This window comes from Ooceraea biroi, chromosome 2 (assembly GCF_003672135.1).
Source record: "Ooceraea biroi isolate clonal line C1 chromosome 2, Obir_v5.4, whole genome shotgun sequence".
In the NCBI taxonomy this organism is placed as follows: Eukaryota; Metazoa; Arthropoda; class Insecta; order Hymenoptera; family Formicidae; genus Ooceraea; species Ooceraea biroi.
In genome coordinates, this window is record NC_039507.1 from 13,445,121 (window position 1) to 13,465,011 (window position 19,891).

Here is a 19,891-nt window from a genome sequence, read left to right on the forward strand (position 1 = left end):
AAATGGCAGCCGTGCGATCGACACCTGCGGCTTTTTAAATAAACATTGGATTACCGCTCTCGGCGAATTTGAAGGATCCGAAGTGGAGAGACCGGTCTCTCGGTCATTAATTGATGTTCTCTTTGAGCTATTGCATATTTATTCGTAGAGCACATAGGTATATAAATACGACAAACTTTGTGAAACCTGATGTTTCGGATGTTTCCTGTCGGTAATTTAAACCGTTTTCATATGGAAACGGATATTTAATTAAAAGATACATAAAAAGATACATATTTGAAATATGACACATTACGTTATATCGCATTATATCACAATATCGCGTCTGCATATAGCATAGTACTCTCGAAAAATAATCACGAGCGCTTTTTTTGCGAGGCAATCGTATTTTTATTCGTGTGCTTCTGTCGTAAAAAGAGACACATTAAAAAGAGAGATTTGAATGTACTGCTGCATACGTAGGATGTCAGTACGACTGGTTCGTTTGACGACGTGATATCCTACCTACCTATAGCTGGTACCTAATGCCATTGGAGGGCTATTCGCCTGGCTTTATCCGGTCCATCCGTAATTAAATTCCGGCGATCGAACTAACTGAAAGCTACGCGTGATTGCACGCGCTCTTGCTGCGTGGCGTTAAGGAATCTTGTCGCCCTCGTCCTGAAGACGTTCGATCTTGTAATACTCCTGCTTTTCAGGTTTATTACCGCAATATGAAAATAGTGTTTCTTGAATAAATTTTTTAAACGATAAAATTTATAAATCAATGCAATTATCAATCATTACATATATATTTCTTAATATCGAATTTATTTCTTAGTAGAAAAATGTAAATTTTGTGTCATCTATTTTTAGTCAGATCTGTCATTTTTAGTTAGAGGTGTATTTCTGATTAATGAAAGAGAGTAAGAGAGAAGAGGGAGAGGGAAGAGAGAGAGCCACAATCGTGCGGTCAGCAAATATGTTCTTTTCCAGCAATTATTTAACAGTCGGCGGTTGTATTTCTACCGACGTCTCGGAACATTTTCTGAAGCCATAATTTTCCACCAAGACAGCACGTGCGACAAACGAGCAGTGCATGTTCCGTTGGTCGTAGGTTTCGTAATTTACGGGCTACCTCAACCATAAGTCATTAAATTTTGTCTAGCGGATTTTGCAGCGAAATAAGAACCCGCAGGACTTAAAGGGTTCCATTCTAATTAAGAATTTACACTCGTTCGTGTGCCTGAGAGTGCGCGTACTTTTTCATATTTCATGAACTCTCAAAGAAACGCATTAAGCGATATTAAAGATTGCGAACGCGGAACGTTACTTGCAGCCACAAATATATTAGTAGACAAATTGAAAATACATTTTTAACATTGTCTTAATCCCGAGTACATAAAATCGCGATAAATAATAATTTCGCATTTACACGGTCGATAAGAAGACACCGATTCACGGAAGGAAACCTGGTAATCCAGTCTACATTAATTTTCTATATTTCGTATAACTTTAACCGCGTGCTTGAACATGCAGCGTGCAAATGTTTAACAATCTTGCGGGAATTTTATTGGCGTGTTCAGGCGGTCGAACTGCAATCAGCGAGAGGGTGGTATTAGATGTGCCAACCGCAGACTAATTGAATTCTTCTCATTATCTCACACAAAAGGTGCACCGCGTACCCGACTGCTATCGGTTGCGCGAATGTGCATACACACGTACAATACTTTAAATACGGTCGCTGGGCTGCTTTTCCCACTTTTCCATCGCTTTGAATACGCTATTACCCACATTACGTCGGCTCCCTTCGTTTTTCTGCTTTTCGCCCCGGCTCGATGGCGCTCGTGTTCGATGCCGAGCGCAAACACGCTCTCCCACCAGCAACAAGTTCATTACGCGGTTCGTATACCGAAATTCCTATGAAGGAAACTAATTATGAGTGATGGATGAGGCCGGGGTCTCGTCGCGAGCGATCGCGGCACATAGTTGGCAGGCTGTTTAATCCGTTTCGTCGGTACTTTTCTCATTAAGTTGTCCGAGTCGCCGCGTATCACGGGGCTTCATATCAGCATTCGGTTATTTAACGTCGTGGATCGGGACGGTACAATTACTCCATTAATAATGCATCCTTGCCTTTATGCAAAGCGCACCGCGCGGCATTCCAGCCTCGTTAATTTTCGTCTGTTACTCCACTCTTCCTCTCTCTCTCTCTCTCTCTCTCCGTATATGCATCGCGCCCTTTGTCCTTTCTCCTTTCGCCCGTTTCTTCGTCTTTTTCTCTCGTAGACGAGCGGGAGCGTCGCGTTTGCCGCAAAAAGGGACAGCTCCTCATTTAACTTGCAAACAAAATTATTCATGGCAATTCTGCGCTAATCATGCGTTGGTGAGCCGAGCAAGCCTCGGCATGTATGTAACTGCAATTGCGCGAGGAGGAAAGCTCAGGTAGATAAGATATGTGCTTGGCGTTACGCGATAACCGTTCCCGCTACTCATCCGGCCGTTCTCCTCTTTTCCTGTTCTTCTCTTTGCTACTCTTATTTTCAATATTTCTCTCTCTCGCTCTCTCGTATATGCTTGCGCATTACATATTAATGCACCGCGTTGCGACGCTGGAATGCTGATATGACATATCATATTTCGCGTCGCGACTGAAACTAGATAATCGTCGAACGCAAATTCGCGACCGTGCTCTGTGAATTTCAATTTCTGGATAAATGATATTCGAGCAGAAGCCTCCAGATTTAGAAACCTTCCGTAACGAGAACAGCTATGAAATAAAAACCGATTACTCATTCATGGTGCATCGTTTCGGTATGAAATGCTCGGTGTCGTACACGTGTCATCGATTCGACAGTTGCATATTTCGTCACAATTGCACGAAAATGACGTCGCGTCTTAAAGTGCAGCCAAACGATACGATGAATGATCAATGATTAAATGAATGCATTATGAATGATCAACGATAATACTGACGTTGAATAGCGCGCCGCAGTATTAATAGCTCCAGTTCTCTTTCCTATAATACAATATGTTTCAGCAAATACAAACTTTTAAGGTATTCGTCACAGATTACGTAAAACGGTGTTTAACGATGACATTACTCTTGTTCGGGCGAGGAAACTTTTACTCACGAGAAAGTAATCTGTTTTGTTTATAAAAAAGCGCATATCGTCCCGGAAGGACGATAATCTTATTTTTGGCCTTCCCTTCATCCGCAAGAGATATTATCCGTTCTGCCTTTATGCCGCAAGTCCGCGCCGCGCGTCATCAAGATCATAAGCCCCGACGAGTCGAGAAGGGACAGGCTAAAGTGAAGATAGCAGAAAATTAAAGAGGAACAGGATGCATAGGATTTAATGCGGCGATTCTCCTGGTCCCCCCTCCTCCTCTAACCCCTCTCGCCTCGTATACGCTTTAAGCGCGGGCAACGTGCAATTTTACTTAAGGACTCGACGCACTCTCGTTGCGTCCGCTTGATTATCGTTATCTTGTCGACGAGCGGTCACTTCCGGTCGCGCTTATAAACACGCCTGCACGCCCCCGGTACAACCGATCGCACGAGAGATCGCGCGCATCACGCGCACGCACGGGCATGCAGCAATTTACCATGCATATATGCAACGATTTTTGGGAATCGGCGCGTTACGCTGCCGATGCATCTTGTGGAACGGAACCCGCCTCGAAATTAGGGGCGACGATTAGATGGCAATCTGCCTGTTATCCATATGCACGCGGCAGGCGCACGTGAAAAGCATGAAACGTGACCGAACCGAACATGCGGGCGCTTCCCTCCTCCCTCCCAGAAAAAAAAGAAAAAATGTTGGCGACTGATTTCCATATGCGGAATGCCCGAAAACCTGCAGCGACGCGAAATTCTAAAAGCGTCTGTTTAACTGTTGAAAACTCGCGAAAACGAAATTTTACTTTCAATGGAACCGACAGTTCAGAGACAAAGTACATTAACTCTGATGTGAAATTAGCGTTGAAAATGGCATGAGAGAAGAAAATGCATTTTTTAATTGATTAAAAAAGAATATAATTGCTCCATTTTATTCTTTATTTTATTTTGTATGCACAGAGATGCAGGCAATTCCTTTAGACAGCCCACCTCTTGCTATCCCGACCTCAAACTTGTGACGCCGAGTAAAACGACAACGTCGCGTCGCGTCCCCCATTTTATGCAAGCTTTGGCAGCTTTGGAACTTAGCGGTCCTTTTATTACTCGTTATGGGTCGTGAACGAAAATATGTTAATTCCCTCTCCCGAGTGACGAAGGATCCTTCATTACGCCGGGGAAAGCCCGCGCCGGTCCTCACCGCGTTCGGCAGAGACGGAAGCCGATTACGTAAATCCGTCAAAGTGGTCGAAAAACGGCGTCGTCAATTCCGTCCATTGTTATCGTTCCTTCTCTTGCTTTGCATCCGATCATAATTCCTTCGGTACACCTCGTTTAATCTATTATCTCTTCTCGGCCGAGAAAATCTCAGGAAGGCCGGCTCACTTGAGATTACGTCGCTTTCGCGTGCGTTTTACTGGCGCGATTTTAACGTTTTTGCAAATTTGCATGTTTTGTTTAGTCTTTGGTGCCACTTTTATCGTAATATTAAAGTGACATTACGTGAAGCAAAATTGTTCGCGTTGTTTACGGACGAGTAGCAAAGTATTTGTGCGCAACGATCGCGTTCCATTAGCGTGATTATTATAATATTTCATTTATTTAATAGAAATAAACTAACCCTTGTGCCCTAGGGCCGACAGACGAACTTTAATTAGAGCAGCTCGGGAACATCTGTCTCGCATCTGCTCGCACAAGATAACGACTAATAGGTTCACCAGTTCTACGTCATTAACTAGTTTCGGCTTTCATTAACAGCACTACGCTACGAGATGTCTCGTAGGACAGCGTCATGGAAATTATTATATAGACTTCGCGTTATTTATACTTTTAGTTTTATAAGATTTTTTTCATAAATTTATACCGTTTGTAATATAATATATATTAATATAATTTGTAATATAATATGTTTTTATATTCCGTTCCGATGAATCCGGGGGCGTTCGTCAAATTTCGCGACTGTTTGACCGCCTCCATTTAGCGGCGCCGAATGCTCGTTACGCTCGTTTCATTATTGGGCATTGCGTTTTCATTTTTTTGCTACGCGGATTATTATATCACGGAATGAAAAGCGGAGGAGGATTGACGCCCGAGTGCGAGAACGGTATCGAAACGCGCGGCGTTCGTTCACGCTCGAAGTATCATTGTACCGCGCCGAGCGGAATGTCGCGGATTTCTCTTTTTCATGCGGTTCTTTTCCGTGTAACGAGCGCCCGCCGTCGCCTTCCGCACGTCTGCATAAATTTCCGCATGTTAACACATATACATACATATATACATATACACACACACAGAGAAAGACGCGGCGTGAATGAATAGCCATGTGAGCGCGGACCATTGTACGCGGTCGGGTTCTATGTAAGACGAGAGCGAGCGTGCGCTTATGTGAAACGTGCCAACATTTCTAACGTTTGCTCTATGCCGCATTGAAATCTCGAGAGCCTTTTAAGCCGCATCGACCTGCCGTGGGCGGTCCATTCCGCCCCCATTTTCCGTAATTTACAGCTGAATGCGCATCGTTGGCGACGCCACTTACTTAACGGGGGATGTAAGCCGGACGTTTAAACCGAGACCGGCAGGATAATGTCAACTCGATTTAAACGTCACTCGGGGACGTTTATGGTGCGTGCGGGGAAAACGCGCGTACGTATCGACGGCACGTCGATCGATGTGTGCCGTCCACCATCGACGGAATGCGGCCGTTCCATCCACGAACGCCATTTGTTTCGCACGCGTTACCGTGTATCTCGTCGTTCGTTTTGTCGTTCGCTCGTGAACTGGCCCGTGCTGACCGCAGAGGGTCCGTTTCCGCGCGATAGAAATATTTTCCCCGTGTCCGTAGGGGATCATTTAATCCGTCTTCCGATAGATATCCGGCCGCGGGCGGTCGACGATTCCGCCGCGCAGGAGCGCTTTCTATCCGCGGACGCAAGGAAATACGTGCGTCTTATAGACGCAAGAGCTGAGACCGCAATCGGAGCTGAAGATAAGGAAGAGACGCGCGTTTCATAAGATATTACAAGCCGCTTCCCTTTTATCCGTCAAATATCCCGAAACTCTCTTCCCTCCTCTGGCTCTCGAACTCTCTTTTTCTAGCGACGCACATCATCATCTATTTGCGACAGTCGCGAGTCTGTTTGGTTTGCCCTTCGACGCGGATTACCAGACACTCGTCCACTAGTCCTCGTCGGGGGTTTCCCTATCTCGAGCGTCGTCGGCGCGAATACTTGGGGAGAGACTTTGCATTTCTCTTTTACCGTCTCCCCGCCTATACGTATCCGCGAGAGGAGAGGAGAGGAGAGGAGAGCCTCTGGCCGACCGTCTATCCTTTGGCCGTGCCGCGGAAAAAGCGAGGCAATCACTTTGGGATTTTATCCGGGATTACCAATGCGACGAGGATAGGGTAAGAAGGAAAAGGGGTGCAGTGCGCGGTGGAGTGGTAGCACGAGCGTAGCGAATAAGCGGGTGAAAAAGGGGCGACGGAGGAGCAAAGGACTCTTCGATTGCAGCGGATTAAACGGAGACTTCGCTTCCTCCATCGACCGCTCTCTCGTCCTTCGACTCTCTCTCCCCTTTTCTCTCTTTCTCTCGTTTTCCACCCTGTTCTAAAGAGACTCTCCCGGGAGAAGTGAGTACATTTACACCGTGGATTTTCCGCGTGAAGAACCGTGTGGCGGAGATCGAGTTGGTGCCTTACACGGATCGATTCGAATTAATAGCGATGCTGGCCACATCGATTGTCTTCTGGGTTGCTGCGTGAGAGACGTGTACCGCTGAGGGCTTTCGTGATGCCGCGGTGGCAGTTTGGTTGATGAGATGTCCAGCTGGGTGAAGTATTCCCGTGTGTTCCATTGATAGAATCCGTCACCCGTGCCGGTGTAATACATCAACGTTAAAGCGTTACTTTACCGCGATTGCGCCGTGGTGGACCGCGGTGGACGTTTTGTTATTATTTGAAAATGTATCTGAAGTATCCAGCGAGCATGCTTGTAGTAATGTCATTTAGTCTTGATTTTTGCAGTGATGATGTAGAAATGTTGAAGAATTGCAGTCGTCGATCTTAATGATATATTAGGGGTGTAATTTAGTTTTGAGGGTTTTTTTACTCAAAAACGCATGTATTTAAATATGATAATGAATGAATACCTTAATCAAAATATTTTCCTTCGTTTTCTATAACTTTTTCCCATCTTTCTGGCAAGAGATCGATTCCACCACGATAAAATCACTCTTCTTTTCAGTTGATCCATTCGTCGACGAATTTTCGCACTTCTTCCAAATTATCAAAGTGTGTATCCTCTAAAGCGTGTTGCATCCACCGGAACAAATAATAATCGCATGGAGCAATGTCCGGAGAATACGCGGGGTGCGGTAAGACTTCCCATTCAAGTTCTAATAGTGTTTCTTTCACTGATAACGCAACGTCAGGTCGAGCATTGTCACGAAGAAGAATCACTTTCCGTCGTTTACTCGCAATTGGTGGTCGTTTTTGGTCCAATGCTTGCTTCAACTTGTACAATTGGTGTCGATAACGATCAGCCGTGACAGTCTCATGCGGATTTAACAGCTCATAGTACACTATCCCACCAATACAGAGCATTACTTTTGAACCGTGAATATTGCGTCTCGGAGTGGATGTTGATGGTTCGCCTGGATCCACCCATGATTTTCTGCGTTTCGGATTATCAAAATAGATCTACCTTTCATCCCCAGTAACAATCCGAGACGAGACTCTTCTTTTTTTGCCTGGCGATCAACGAAATGCAAATGTTCAAATGGCACTTTCCGATAATTGATGTCGAACCCATTTGCCTTCTTTCTGAATTTTTCCCATTTCATGTAAATGTTTGGTAACTGTTGTACGATCAACATTTAATGCTCTGGCAAGTTCTGAAGTGGATCGTGTTGGATTTTCGTGCAATAATGCTTGCAAATCTGCATTTTCAAGCTTTCTTGGTTGTCCCGAGCGTTCTTTGTCCTTCACATCAGTATGACCACTTTTAAAGCGTCTAAACCAGTATTCACACGTCTTAATTGATGGGGCAGAATCACCATAAGTTTCCACAAGAATTCTATAACCGTCAGCCGCAGTTTTGTTTTGATTAAAAAACAAAAGCAACGCATGTGGAAAATGCTAAAGAGCTTTCGGAAGTTGCATTTTTACGATGATATAAACACGACTGTTATTGCATCTATTGCTATAATGCTACTAAATGTCATGGATAATGTCAACACTGTAAGAAAGAACAGTTATCGGAAACAGCTATTGGAACAAACTGACACTACAGCCATCTGTTGCAAAACCCTCAAAACTAAATCACACTCCTAATAATAATAACATTGATTTTAGTACGTCGATCACGATAATCGTGACCGTTTCATTGGATTTAATTCTCCATTGCGTACGTAAAGCTAATCTTATAGTGACGTATAACTGATGCGTTCTCGAAGTGTGCATCGTCTGCTTCTTAATGAACGGATATGTCGCAATTAACTAGGGTTTCGTGGTCAGATTATCAATGAGTCAATTCGTGTGTCATCGGCTTGCACAACTCGTCGTACGCTCGCGACCGGATGTTATAGAAGACGGGTCTTCCTAATAACTTCTCGAGGGGAAGTCGTATAAACAATACCGCTCGCGCGTATTCGATCACATTGCTTTGGAAAATGCTGCTTCTAATTACGGACGCTCTAAATTTGGGCTGCGTAACTCTAGACGCGCAAGGTATACATCGGATGACACACACACACACACACTAAATTTTTCATGGCTTCATTATGCAACTTGCGTTAATGCAAAGCGTTAATATCATTATCAGAGTAGATAGCGTAGTTCTCGCGATAATCACAAGATCAATAAAGATGTCACGGCTATAAAAGTTGAGCAAACAATCGCCGATGTTCGCGACCCATATTAAGTTATCGTTGCACGTTAGTCGTAAAGTTATATGCAAAAGCCTTTTGCCATGGCATGAAACGTTATCATGAATCGTGAAACGTCATCAAATAAGATTTTAACCATATTTATAACAGAATTTAAATAATACTTTTTTCTTAGTTTATTTTTCTTATTTTTATTAGTTCTTTATATATTCTTTTTTTTATATATTCTTTTATATATTCTTATTTTTTATTAGTTCTTTATATATTCTTTATATCACAAGTTATCAAGCCTTGTGGACACTTATGAAAAACCTGCTTTATCTAGATTTATTTACTTTTTATTTTCAGTAAAATAGTATTACATTTTCTTTTAAGAAGGATACGATGAAATTGCAAGTTTTAAACCGGAACGTGACGAGGCCTGACATTAATCCGTTCTCGCTCTTGGGAACTCTATTGGGCGCGCCGATACACCGGCAAGTTATCCGATTCTGGAATTTTGCGGCGCTGCAGGTTGCCCCTTATCTCTCTTGAGCATCGAAAGTCGAGATGACAGGTGACAGCGGCTAGACGTGCTACTGGATATATTGCTCTATGGAGCTACCATGGACATCCGTTCTGATTCGCGTGGTTTTTCTTGGGCGCTGAGAGTACCTGGCAGATTTCAAGCGATCCTTTTACCGGTTTTGACAGTGATGGCTCGCGATTCCAACGTTTTCCTCGCGCTGTAATGTTCCTTGCACGCCTGTCTCATCTGTATGCGGAATTAAAGTGCGGCTGTGTGTGTGTCGGGTAGTTTAATTTTCCGTAATAGACGCGAGGACGGTGCTGCGCGATAAAGTTGAACGAATTCGCGCGTCAATTAACAAGGACATGTACGTCGCTTGAACATAAAGTCTGGAGCGCGAAATGAAAGTCTTGGGAGTCCCGAAAGCACGACACGGTAATACGTGGATATATATGTGTGCCATGACGACTTTGATATTCCTAATTAAATCCTGCCAAGGGTTATGTGCGCAGGAGGAAGGAAGGAAGGAAGGGGTAATCCTCCAAGTGCGCGCTTTCGTTTAATCAAGTTCCACTTCGATAGCGGCGGACGTAACGACGATCCTCGTTGCTTGAAATTACTTATGCGTTGATTAATTAAATGTCAGCACGTCACGAGGGTCAGTCGCGTCGCGAAACGTCATTGAACTGATGGTACGCGCCCTTCCTCGTATTTTATGTGTTTGCTTTACGTGCAATTAGCATAAATCGAACGGAAATTATCTGACCGTGACATTACAAATCGCGGTTAACATCGCGGTTAAATGCGCGGTTTTATCGTGTACATTGCAATTTATCTCGTGTGATGCTCTGCACCTGCACACTAAAGTCCTATTCTGCTCTAACCATGCCAATGTACACGGCGAGCCTGCAAAACAGCAACGAAGTTAGCATGTAAATTCGTCTTGTGTGTGAAAGTCCGATTTTGCATGAATAATAGGAAATCGCTGTATTTATTTTGGAAACTTTGTAGTATTAGTATAGGAGTATATTTTATATTCACAAGATTGTTAAATAGTTAAAAATAATAGTAAATTTCGTAGAAGAATTTTTTATCAGAAGAATGTTCTGTAACAAGTATAAAATATAAATTATATCATTTCTCTTGATGAATTTGTTAATTCACATAATTGTATCTTATATTTCATACGGTTTTGATACAATATCAAATATATCAATAACTGTTTGATATTATATCCGAAAACCGCGTGAAATATAAAATTAAATGTAAATTAACGAAATCATCAAGAAAAATGATATAAAGCCAGTCTTTGCACTTAATTAACGTTGAAATGGCGCGGCGTTATCTTGAATTTTGTGGTAATTGATATTGGCATTGAGTCCGCGGTAACTGACACTGCGTCGCTGTAATTGACATTGACATTATTGCTGGGAATTTGCAATTGCTCGATTGGAAAATTTCGTTCCTCGTCTTCATCTAAATTTCAAGTATACCCGATAATTTTGCTCTCGCGCGGCGCGGCGCGGCGCTATATTTTCTGCTTCTACTTGAGATGAATAGGAGCCAAGACACAGAAGGGGCGGCCTCCATCAAATTTGAATATTCACGATGTTCAGTTCCTCCAATAGAATTTTCGTTAATGAAACACCTGTATTAAACTAGTCTCTATACAGCATATACTGCACCAGCTATTACTTGCCTACAACTTTCGCACGCTTTCGCTAACTACATCTCTTAATTATTTAGCTTCCATTAATTATCCTTCGTAACCCTAACATTTTGTTGTCCGTTTCTTACTCAACATTTAATATTCTCGATTATTTTGAACAATTTACGCTCCTCTGTCCAACAATAGAAATTATTCTCTCCCAGAAAATATATTCTTGATGGACTTCGAAGATGCGTAAGCTGCAGGCTTCTCCCGAGGTTTTCCCAAGGTTCTCGGAAAAAGAGAGCCCTTTGGGAAAGGGAGGAATACGGAAGCGCTCATGGCGTCCTGATGTTTTCCTGGATGGCTGCATATGCCAGCCCGAACACTTTTACGTGATGGCGTAGTTACGGACCCGTGAAATCGGAGCCGCGCGCGTCCGTTCACACGTGAGAACGCGCCGCTCTCGCGATAATAACGCGCTTTAATTTCGGAAAATCCCGGCGGTCAGACCCCCTTTGTAGACCTAATGACGTGTGCGAGGTGCGAACGTGCCCCGGTAAACGCGAGCCCTACGTAAACCGCATTTCGCGTGTTATCTATTGCCGGAGCGAAACTCCAGACCGCGCTCGCTTTGTTTGCGATCTAATGTATCGAATGCACGCTTTCGCGGCGTTGTTACGCCGCTATCGAACCGCGAGCTTTCAATGCAAGCGAAACATCGCTCGAGCAGGTTTATCGCGAGAAGTGTTCCTTCAATGAATACGATCAATCCACACGTACATTTATAGTAAGTTGGCTGGAAAAGGGTTGCGTTACAAAGCGGCAGAGATTTCTTGGCTGGAAAATACTCTCGAATATTGAGTATGAATTTTTTTCTTGGCATACTTGTAGTAATGGGGAGAAACTTGAAGATTTTATTACTTTGCTACATCATTGTGATCGAGTTCTGATATGCTTTAGGTCTGGCAGTAGAGTTTGACATTTTCACGAATTTATGTACCAGTAATTGATGGTCATTCGAGAGTTTTACGCGTTCGTTAGGTAACTTTCTGGAGCCATTAAAGCATTTCTCGTTTTGTTCGCGCGGATAATAATCGTGGGTGTTTCATATTCAAATACGCGTGCAGCTGTCGATCGCGGTCAAAAATTGCAAATCGCCGGCGATAGGCGAGCGAGAGAAACGGCCGAGAAGAGAAAAAGGACCTGACGGGGACAAAAAGTTTTTCTTTTTTTTCGCTTTCATGCAAATCCGTGCCCTGTAATTGCCAGCGGACGAACGAAATCTGTCCCCGTCCTCCCTTTCGCTCGAAACAGGGTGGCTGCGACAGCGGATCCGCCGCCCGTGTTTGCCCCGTTTGTCTTCCGATTCGGCTAGCTGTGTGATCAATGACGAAGGAAAATCTGTCGTTTTCACATGGCAACGAAATACGCCGAGTTGTAAAAACACCGTGAGACCCCAGGCATGGTGATGCTACTATTATCGCCACCCGTATCGACGTGTAGGCGTGTCGTTTCTTCAACGGTTTCGTGCAAAACATTTTCACAATTCCCTCCTGTGATGCATCGAACGAGATCCATCTTAATGATTCCTAAATTTCTATATTTTTTATTTTACTTTATTTTACGTGTGACATGCCTTGTTACAGGATAAATAACTAGCACTTGATACTTTGGCGTATTTCTTTTTTTTGTTTTGACATAAGCGCGTAAATGTCTTGCAACAAGATTTGCAATCGGATTTGTCGCGGTTCTTCAGAGTTCTCTCCTTGAAGCTTTACACGCACAGCTTCGACGGGAATACCTCGACTGTGTATCACATTCGTCTTCCTCAAACGATAAATGCCGACTACATCGGAGACGGAGACTCTCTCTGTGAATGCCTTGTACGTGTATCGGGACTGGCGGAGGTGGTTTCAAGTTTCGAACACTCGCGAGTCAGGACGAATGTTTCCCTCATGGAAGATTAACGATTGGCGGGGTGGTCGTCCTCCGTCTTCTCTCTTTCTCTCTCTCTTCTTGCGACGTCTAAAAGTTCTCTCCTTTTGTGTTTCAGAATTTACGCTCGATCTTCCCGGCACTCGATTGGTAAGTCGTGCAATTTTAACAAGTTCTTTTCTCAACGTTGCTCTGTCAACGATAGGCGCCGCCTCCTGTAACATTACTGGGCTATCCGGAAATAATCCAGAGCGTATTTCCGTTGCGCGAACGCGGACTATTGGTAGACTTGAAACATTTACAGGCCATTATTTCAAGAGCGCATTTCTCTCTCTCTCTCTCTGTTTCATTTCTTTATTAATAGACTTTATGGAAGCGTTACGAAGTAATGAAGACGAGTTTCTTATCATAGAAGACACTTTTCTGAATAATTAATTTAATAGAACTGATCTCAAGTAACTTCTTCGTCCGAAAGCAACGCCAATTTAAAGTACTGGTACGAAGAAACTACTAAAATTTGATTTATCACGCCATTACTTTATAATTTTATATAGTGTTTGTAATAACAGTTAATGACGTGTATTCTTGTTCCAACATATTTTCAAGCGTATATTCGAAAACTAGGTGGCGCAAAAAGAATCGTACATGATCGAGCAACTGGCGGAGAAACGCCAATTTCACCGCACACGTGATTGCACATTGTTCGCGGTATCGACAGCCGGAAGGCTTACTTCAGGTACGATGATCAGCCTGATCGATGCGCTATCGATCCAACATTCACGCTCTCAGATCGTTTTTTCGCGCCTATTTGAAATTTAAATCGACCGAAGGCGACATATGACGCACAGTGATACACGCGCATACAGATACACGCGAGCGAGCCGCGCGTGCGTCGCATCGCCCGGATCGATCGAAAGTGCATATATCGATATGGATATTATCACGGGCGCAACGTCGACTCGCTGTATTTGAGTGCGGCGGTAAATTTTCATTCGCCGCGAACTGGCAGACACGACGCAGACGCGATGTGTTCTCGTCGCGAATTCCGCCGTTTCGCGAATTCGCCCGATTATACGTATCACGTATTACACGCCTTATCACCGCGAGGTATCCGAATGATAACGTCAATTTTATTTCATGCGCGCTCGGCAACGTCGTTTAGCGGTATTAATACTATTAAATTGTACTGTGTGTTATACGGCAGCAAACAACAATTTTGTACCCCCGACAGACGCGTCATCGACAGACACGATGAAAAATCCAGACGACATTATTGAAGAATTAATGCAGCGAAGCGTTTTTCCAAGTTTCTCTATAATATATTATTTCGTATCAGCAACTGCGAAGCGTCCACAGAAAATCGATTCATTCTTGATTAAATCAAAAGCCGTTATTGATGCATTGCTTTCGTTACGAGGAAATCCCTCTAAAGCAAGAACGCGTATTCTCAAAAACTTCGTGTATTTAACACGCCTTTTTTAATGCAAATAGTGCATTTTCTTAAACAGCCCACTGCGCCAAAAAAAGTACTGCACAGCAGATCTCATCTTTAATTACGTATGAAAGAGATATTCAATTTACGCAATCTCTCTCTCTCTCTCTCTCTCTCTCTCTCTCTCTCTCTCGTTTTCATTATTCGTGGCGATGCATATTCACGTATGCATCGACGACAGCGTATGCAGTGCTAGGACTTCCGACGCGCTTTTCCGACTACGTGACGTTCGTACATCCGACATCACAACGCACTGCCAACACGTTGCGCTGCCGGAACGGACGCGACGGCTAACCGCGGAATTATTATTGCGAGAGAGCAGGTCCAGCGTCTACCAAGCTCCGAAATCCGGCGGCGGGCGAGCGTGTGAGCATTATTAACTGATTCCCCTAGTCATGGCAGCTTCAACACGGTTCGATATCGAGCAAGATTAACCGCGCGATAGGAAAACACACTTCGGCCGAGATGAGAGGCTTCTCTCTAGCTGCATCTAGCGCGCTGCTCTGCATCAGCATGTATTATAGTACGGCTTGTCATTATAAAAAATATATCGGCACGTGAAAATATAAAGACAGTTAGTTGAAAGCGTAAACTTCACTGAAAGAGAATGAAAGTTTACTTACGTTTAATCTAAAGATCAAAGGCGCTGTTAATTTGTGGAAATCATTTTGCACATTATTGAAAATTACTGTAAACGTCCATTTGCGAATCATGAGGAGAAATAAATTGGATATTAATCGGACAACGCGACGATACTCTGCTCAGCTGATTTAATTCAAGTCGACTTGATTTGAAATAATCGCACGAGCGATTCGGACTTAATATAAACGCATCTTGCAAGGGCACGATAGAAATGTGCGAAACTGCAAAAAATTTAATAGATATAGCGAAGTCGATTTGATTTCTGGCCAGGTAGCGCCATGCGGTATAATTCCACGGCTTGCATCGAGCCAGATGAACGAAGTTACCGGATGGGGAGGTTATACGGGGGGGGGGGAGGTGGGAATGTCCCGATATTTGTGGAAAGCTGGGAAAGTTTCTCTCACGCTGGTAATATAGCGCCTGCGAAGGATCGATATTCGATAATCACGAAATTCCGGGGAGGCTTGCGGCGTCGCCTTTTCTTGCGGACCTGCCGCAAGATATTAAAAAGGCCAAGAAAAAAGATCAATCGCTAAAGAGCGGTTTGATATAAAACGCGTGATTTAATGTAAACCGACAGCTTTAAACTACAACCATATCGCCTCGCCTCGTATTTCTTTTTCAGCGCGCTGGGATTTATCGTGTTGTTTTGGCACTGAAAAACACATCGATTCTATTTATATTGAAAATTATAAATCAACATTTTCGTGATATTCTCGGTTAAAGCAGCTCGTACCAAAGCGTGACGTTTGACAAAAAAGGAGGGAGTTATGTTTTTTACAAAGCTCGATTCTGCAATCTCATCCTTCATATACTTCCACCATGCAAAATGTGGAATAAATAAATCACGTGGAATACATTTAACGAGCACTAGTGCGCAAGAAGATAACAAGTATTTTTATTTGGTGATCTTTTACTGAATTTTTTCAGTTACACACGATTTATTGCATGTTCCATTAGCTTAACGAAAGAGTGTGTGCGATGTGCACATCGTACGTTTCGATAATATATAGTGATGTTAACTATAACGGATGAACGCGGATATTTTTGGCAAGCATTTATCCTAATTGAATTACGGTACATTTACGGGCGTTTCCTTTCCCGAGTCACAAGTTCCTCTAATTAGAAGTTACAGCATTTACTTAACGGATATGCGCATTCGGTTATATGCATAGACACGGAAGTAGTTTGCTAGAATAATATTTCTCTATGCGAGCAACGCTGAACGGCGACGTTACGTAATGATGCCATATTATCTCTACACTCTACACATGTAAGATACTCTAAAATCGCGTTGGATGTCTTTAATCATCATGTCGTCAATGTTGGAAAGTAAAACAAGAAAAAAAGATATTGTGTGATACCGCGATCGACGTGTAGAAAATTATTGTTAAAATTTGCGATTGTTTCTTCTCTAGACAATTTATTATTATTATTACCATTATTATTATTATTATAATGATAATAATAATAATAATAAATTATTATTGTTTGCACGCGCGTACGTGGTGTATTTTTTCGAAAATATATTTCTCTTACTAAATTTCGTCGAAATATTATCGTAGTAGAGTATATTCGCATAACCCAACGCTTATTTGCGTTAGAAATTTTACGAAAGCGCTTCTAGCCGAGCTGCGGTTTCCACCCTTCCCTTTGGCGCATACGCAAACATAAACCCTGCCGCGATAGTATACGCACATCGGTGTAATAAGGCCGTTGCCACGCGCGCTTTATCGTTCTTGGACGCGTTATTTCTGTTTCGTCGCGAGCGGAAACGCGCTCGGCTACGGCGTCTCACTTCGTTTTTCCGTATCCGGGCGAGGGTGGAAAGAGCCCCGCGTGCGTATGCGTGTCGGTTTCTCTAACGGAGTGCAGCCTCGAGAGGAGGAAAACTCGTTCGAATCGCTCGGTCAGAGCGGGCGACGCGGCTACTTTGCGATATTTCTTGCGCGTGACGACGGATTGTGCGAAATAATTTGCACGCGCCAACTATTTATTCCGATGCGCGCTCCGTTTGTCAAGCGCAGAGCGGGCCAGATGGCAGTCTATTTCTTGCCACGTCGACTCGGCACGCCGTTAACTACCAGCGCGCATCCAGCTGTGATCTTACTTGCGAGGACCTTGCAAGTTGTCGTTCGGGAGTTCACGTTGCCAATGGCATCCCCCGAACACCAGCGAACTCGAATCTTTACACGCGAGTTGCGCTCAAGATTACGCTTCTGAAAGTGCTCATCGGCGCTTTAATCTTCGCTAACGATCTCCGGCCCGTCTGCACTCCATCATTTCATAATCTATGCCTGTCGGCCTTGAAATACCTTTCACAGCGACAGACGAACAAGATTAAATCCGGGGAGGCTTCCATCGCCCCCACACCCTCCGCCATCGCCACAAAACTAATTGCATTCATAAAGGTATTAATATCCCCGGCTGAATTGTACCAGCAGGGGAAGGAAGCTTGGGTTTCCGAACGGATTATTAGGGTAGCTGGATTTCTGATGCAGTTAGCCCGGCTCGACTGCGGCGCCTCTTTGGCTTGATTCCCGTGCTTCAAGTTTCCGGGACCGGGCGGGGAACGCCGCGCTTCCAAGCGTCATCTGTACACGCTTTACCTCTCCGTATTGTTGACGTCAAAATCAGAGCCGACAATCTGGGCTTTAGTGCCAGGCTTGGTGCCTAAGGGACCATTTTAACAAAAAGAAAAAAAGAAAGAAAGAGCCGACAATCTGAATTTTTCTACGGAGAATCAGAAGCTTTGATCAATAATGTATTTGCCGCTGGTATTTAATAATTAAATAATTGATATTTTTATTGCTTACTCTCTTGACTATCGACCAACGTTTTGTTCGATTGATTCGTTGGAAATCGCTGCAATTTCTTCGTATTTATTGAGAGAGTTGTATATTGTGAACTATTTTATAATTTCATTTTTTTACGATTTTATCACTTATCGGGTATTACAGCTGTGTAAGTCGAGATAAAACTACGTGTTTATATTTTCATTTGGTATAGACGCGAGCAGTATAAACACGAAGAAAGTGTGGAAATGGCACGATAGGCGACAGCGGTCGGCACCGTGTTGCGTGTCTCGGAATTTCGGTGCGTACAGAAATTACATTGTCGCACGCCAAGTAAGTATCGATTTTCTCTCGAAGGTTGCCGACGTATGTCGGAAACTTTGACCGCGAATTATGCTCAATCCGACAATGAACGGACTTGGACGGGTGTATTTTTGCGGCGAAGCGAAAAAGCTACACGAAAACCTGCGGATTTTCGATTTCAGATGAAAAATCAATTAGCAAGTAGACCACATCGAAAGTAATCCACGTGCTGCGTACGAATAATTGCTATTGTTGTCGTTTGTCCGCGCCTACCGCACGAGTATAATGAGTGTGCGTTTCACGTATTCATTTTAATTATTTGCTTATCCATCAGAGTAACGCGGGTAATCCGTTTACATTAAATTGGTGCTAATGTATCATTAATACGTAGGATTACGACATGTTCACGTTTATATCAAACGCTGTGGTAGCGGTAGATTTCGTGTGATTTCGAATGATAATAGGATAAATTGTGCAACGAAAGGAGATTTAAAAATTAAACGGGGAAGCATAAAATGCGACCTGAAATAAAGTGAGATTATTAAATCGATTCTTTAATCTTTAAATTCTTGTTACTCACATGGAGGGAAAACGATGAATGTTTATTCTGGATATCGCAATATCGCATATAAAATATTCCCTTGTTTGTGTAATCCTATAAATAAATATAATCGAGAGTAGCCTTTCACACCGTTCTCCCGTGCTTAGCTCGTTAATCCGTTCCAGTTAATCATTATTCAAAAACAATTTCCCTCGCGCGCGCGTTATTGGGGCAGTTTTAAAATATCCTTTTTTACACACGAGTCGCTTTTCCGCGTCAAGTGTGTCTGCGATTTTCCACGAATGGAGAACGAATCCGTGAGTATCGAAAATCGATGTATATTCGTTCGGTGCTTTCTGCGTTGCTTTCTATCTCCCTTCCTTTCTCTTTCTTCTCCCTCTTTCTCCCTGGACCGCAGCATCTCTAACTCGGTAAACGCACGTGCGACGTAATGTAGCGAGGGAATCAGGCGAAAAGATATCGTTTAAAGAGGCTGAAGGCGTGATTACAAAGCAATCGTGTGCGTAATTTGCATAATGCGGACATTACGGCGAAGCGATCGGAATTGTACGTGATAACGCAGCGAGAGCTCGCGATAAGCGTCTTTTTTTATCGCTAGCCGAGCACGAAAACGCTTCCCCCGTAATTGATCCGACGAACGAACCGATACCTCATCGGGATTTCATCGCTGTCATCACCATTTCTGTTAGCAGCCGTTTCTGCGATGAAATCGACTCGTTTGCTTGAGGATATCTTAAGAATAAAGTCAAGAAAGAATGAAGGGCTTATTACTGCTTTTTCTCTCTCTTTTTCTCTTTCTCTTCGCGCATCTCACTTTGGGGGATTATTATTTTATTATTATCGATATTAAAATCGCGCTTCACGGGCTTCAAGCGAATGCATGCCTGATGGTGTATAAAATTTCACAAGAATAACATCGAAACGTATTACTATAATTAAATAAACGTACTGAATAAAAGATTGAATGAATGATATCACAGTTTTGGAGTTTAAACTTTATGGTACAAGTCTCGATATCCTCCG

At 43.3% G+C, this 19,891-nt stretch overlaps 1 protein-coding gene across 1 annotated transcript in view; it reads left to right on the plus strand.

Moving 5' to 3' along the window:
* The window catches only part of LOC105285275 (protein tincar), a 129,918-nt gene that overhangs the window by 24,978 nt on the left and 85,049 nt on the right, over window positions 1-19,891 (plus strand). The window contains exon 3 of the mRNA XM_026967762.1: window positions 13,193-13,224. The gene's annotated coding sequence lies outside the window, so the exon portion shown is untranslated. The remainder of the gene's footprint in view (window positions 1-13,192; window positions 13,225-19,891) is intronic.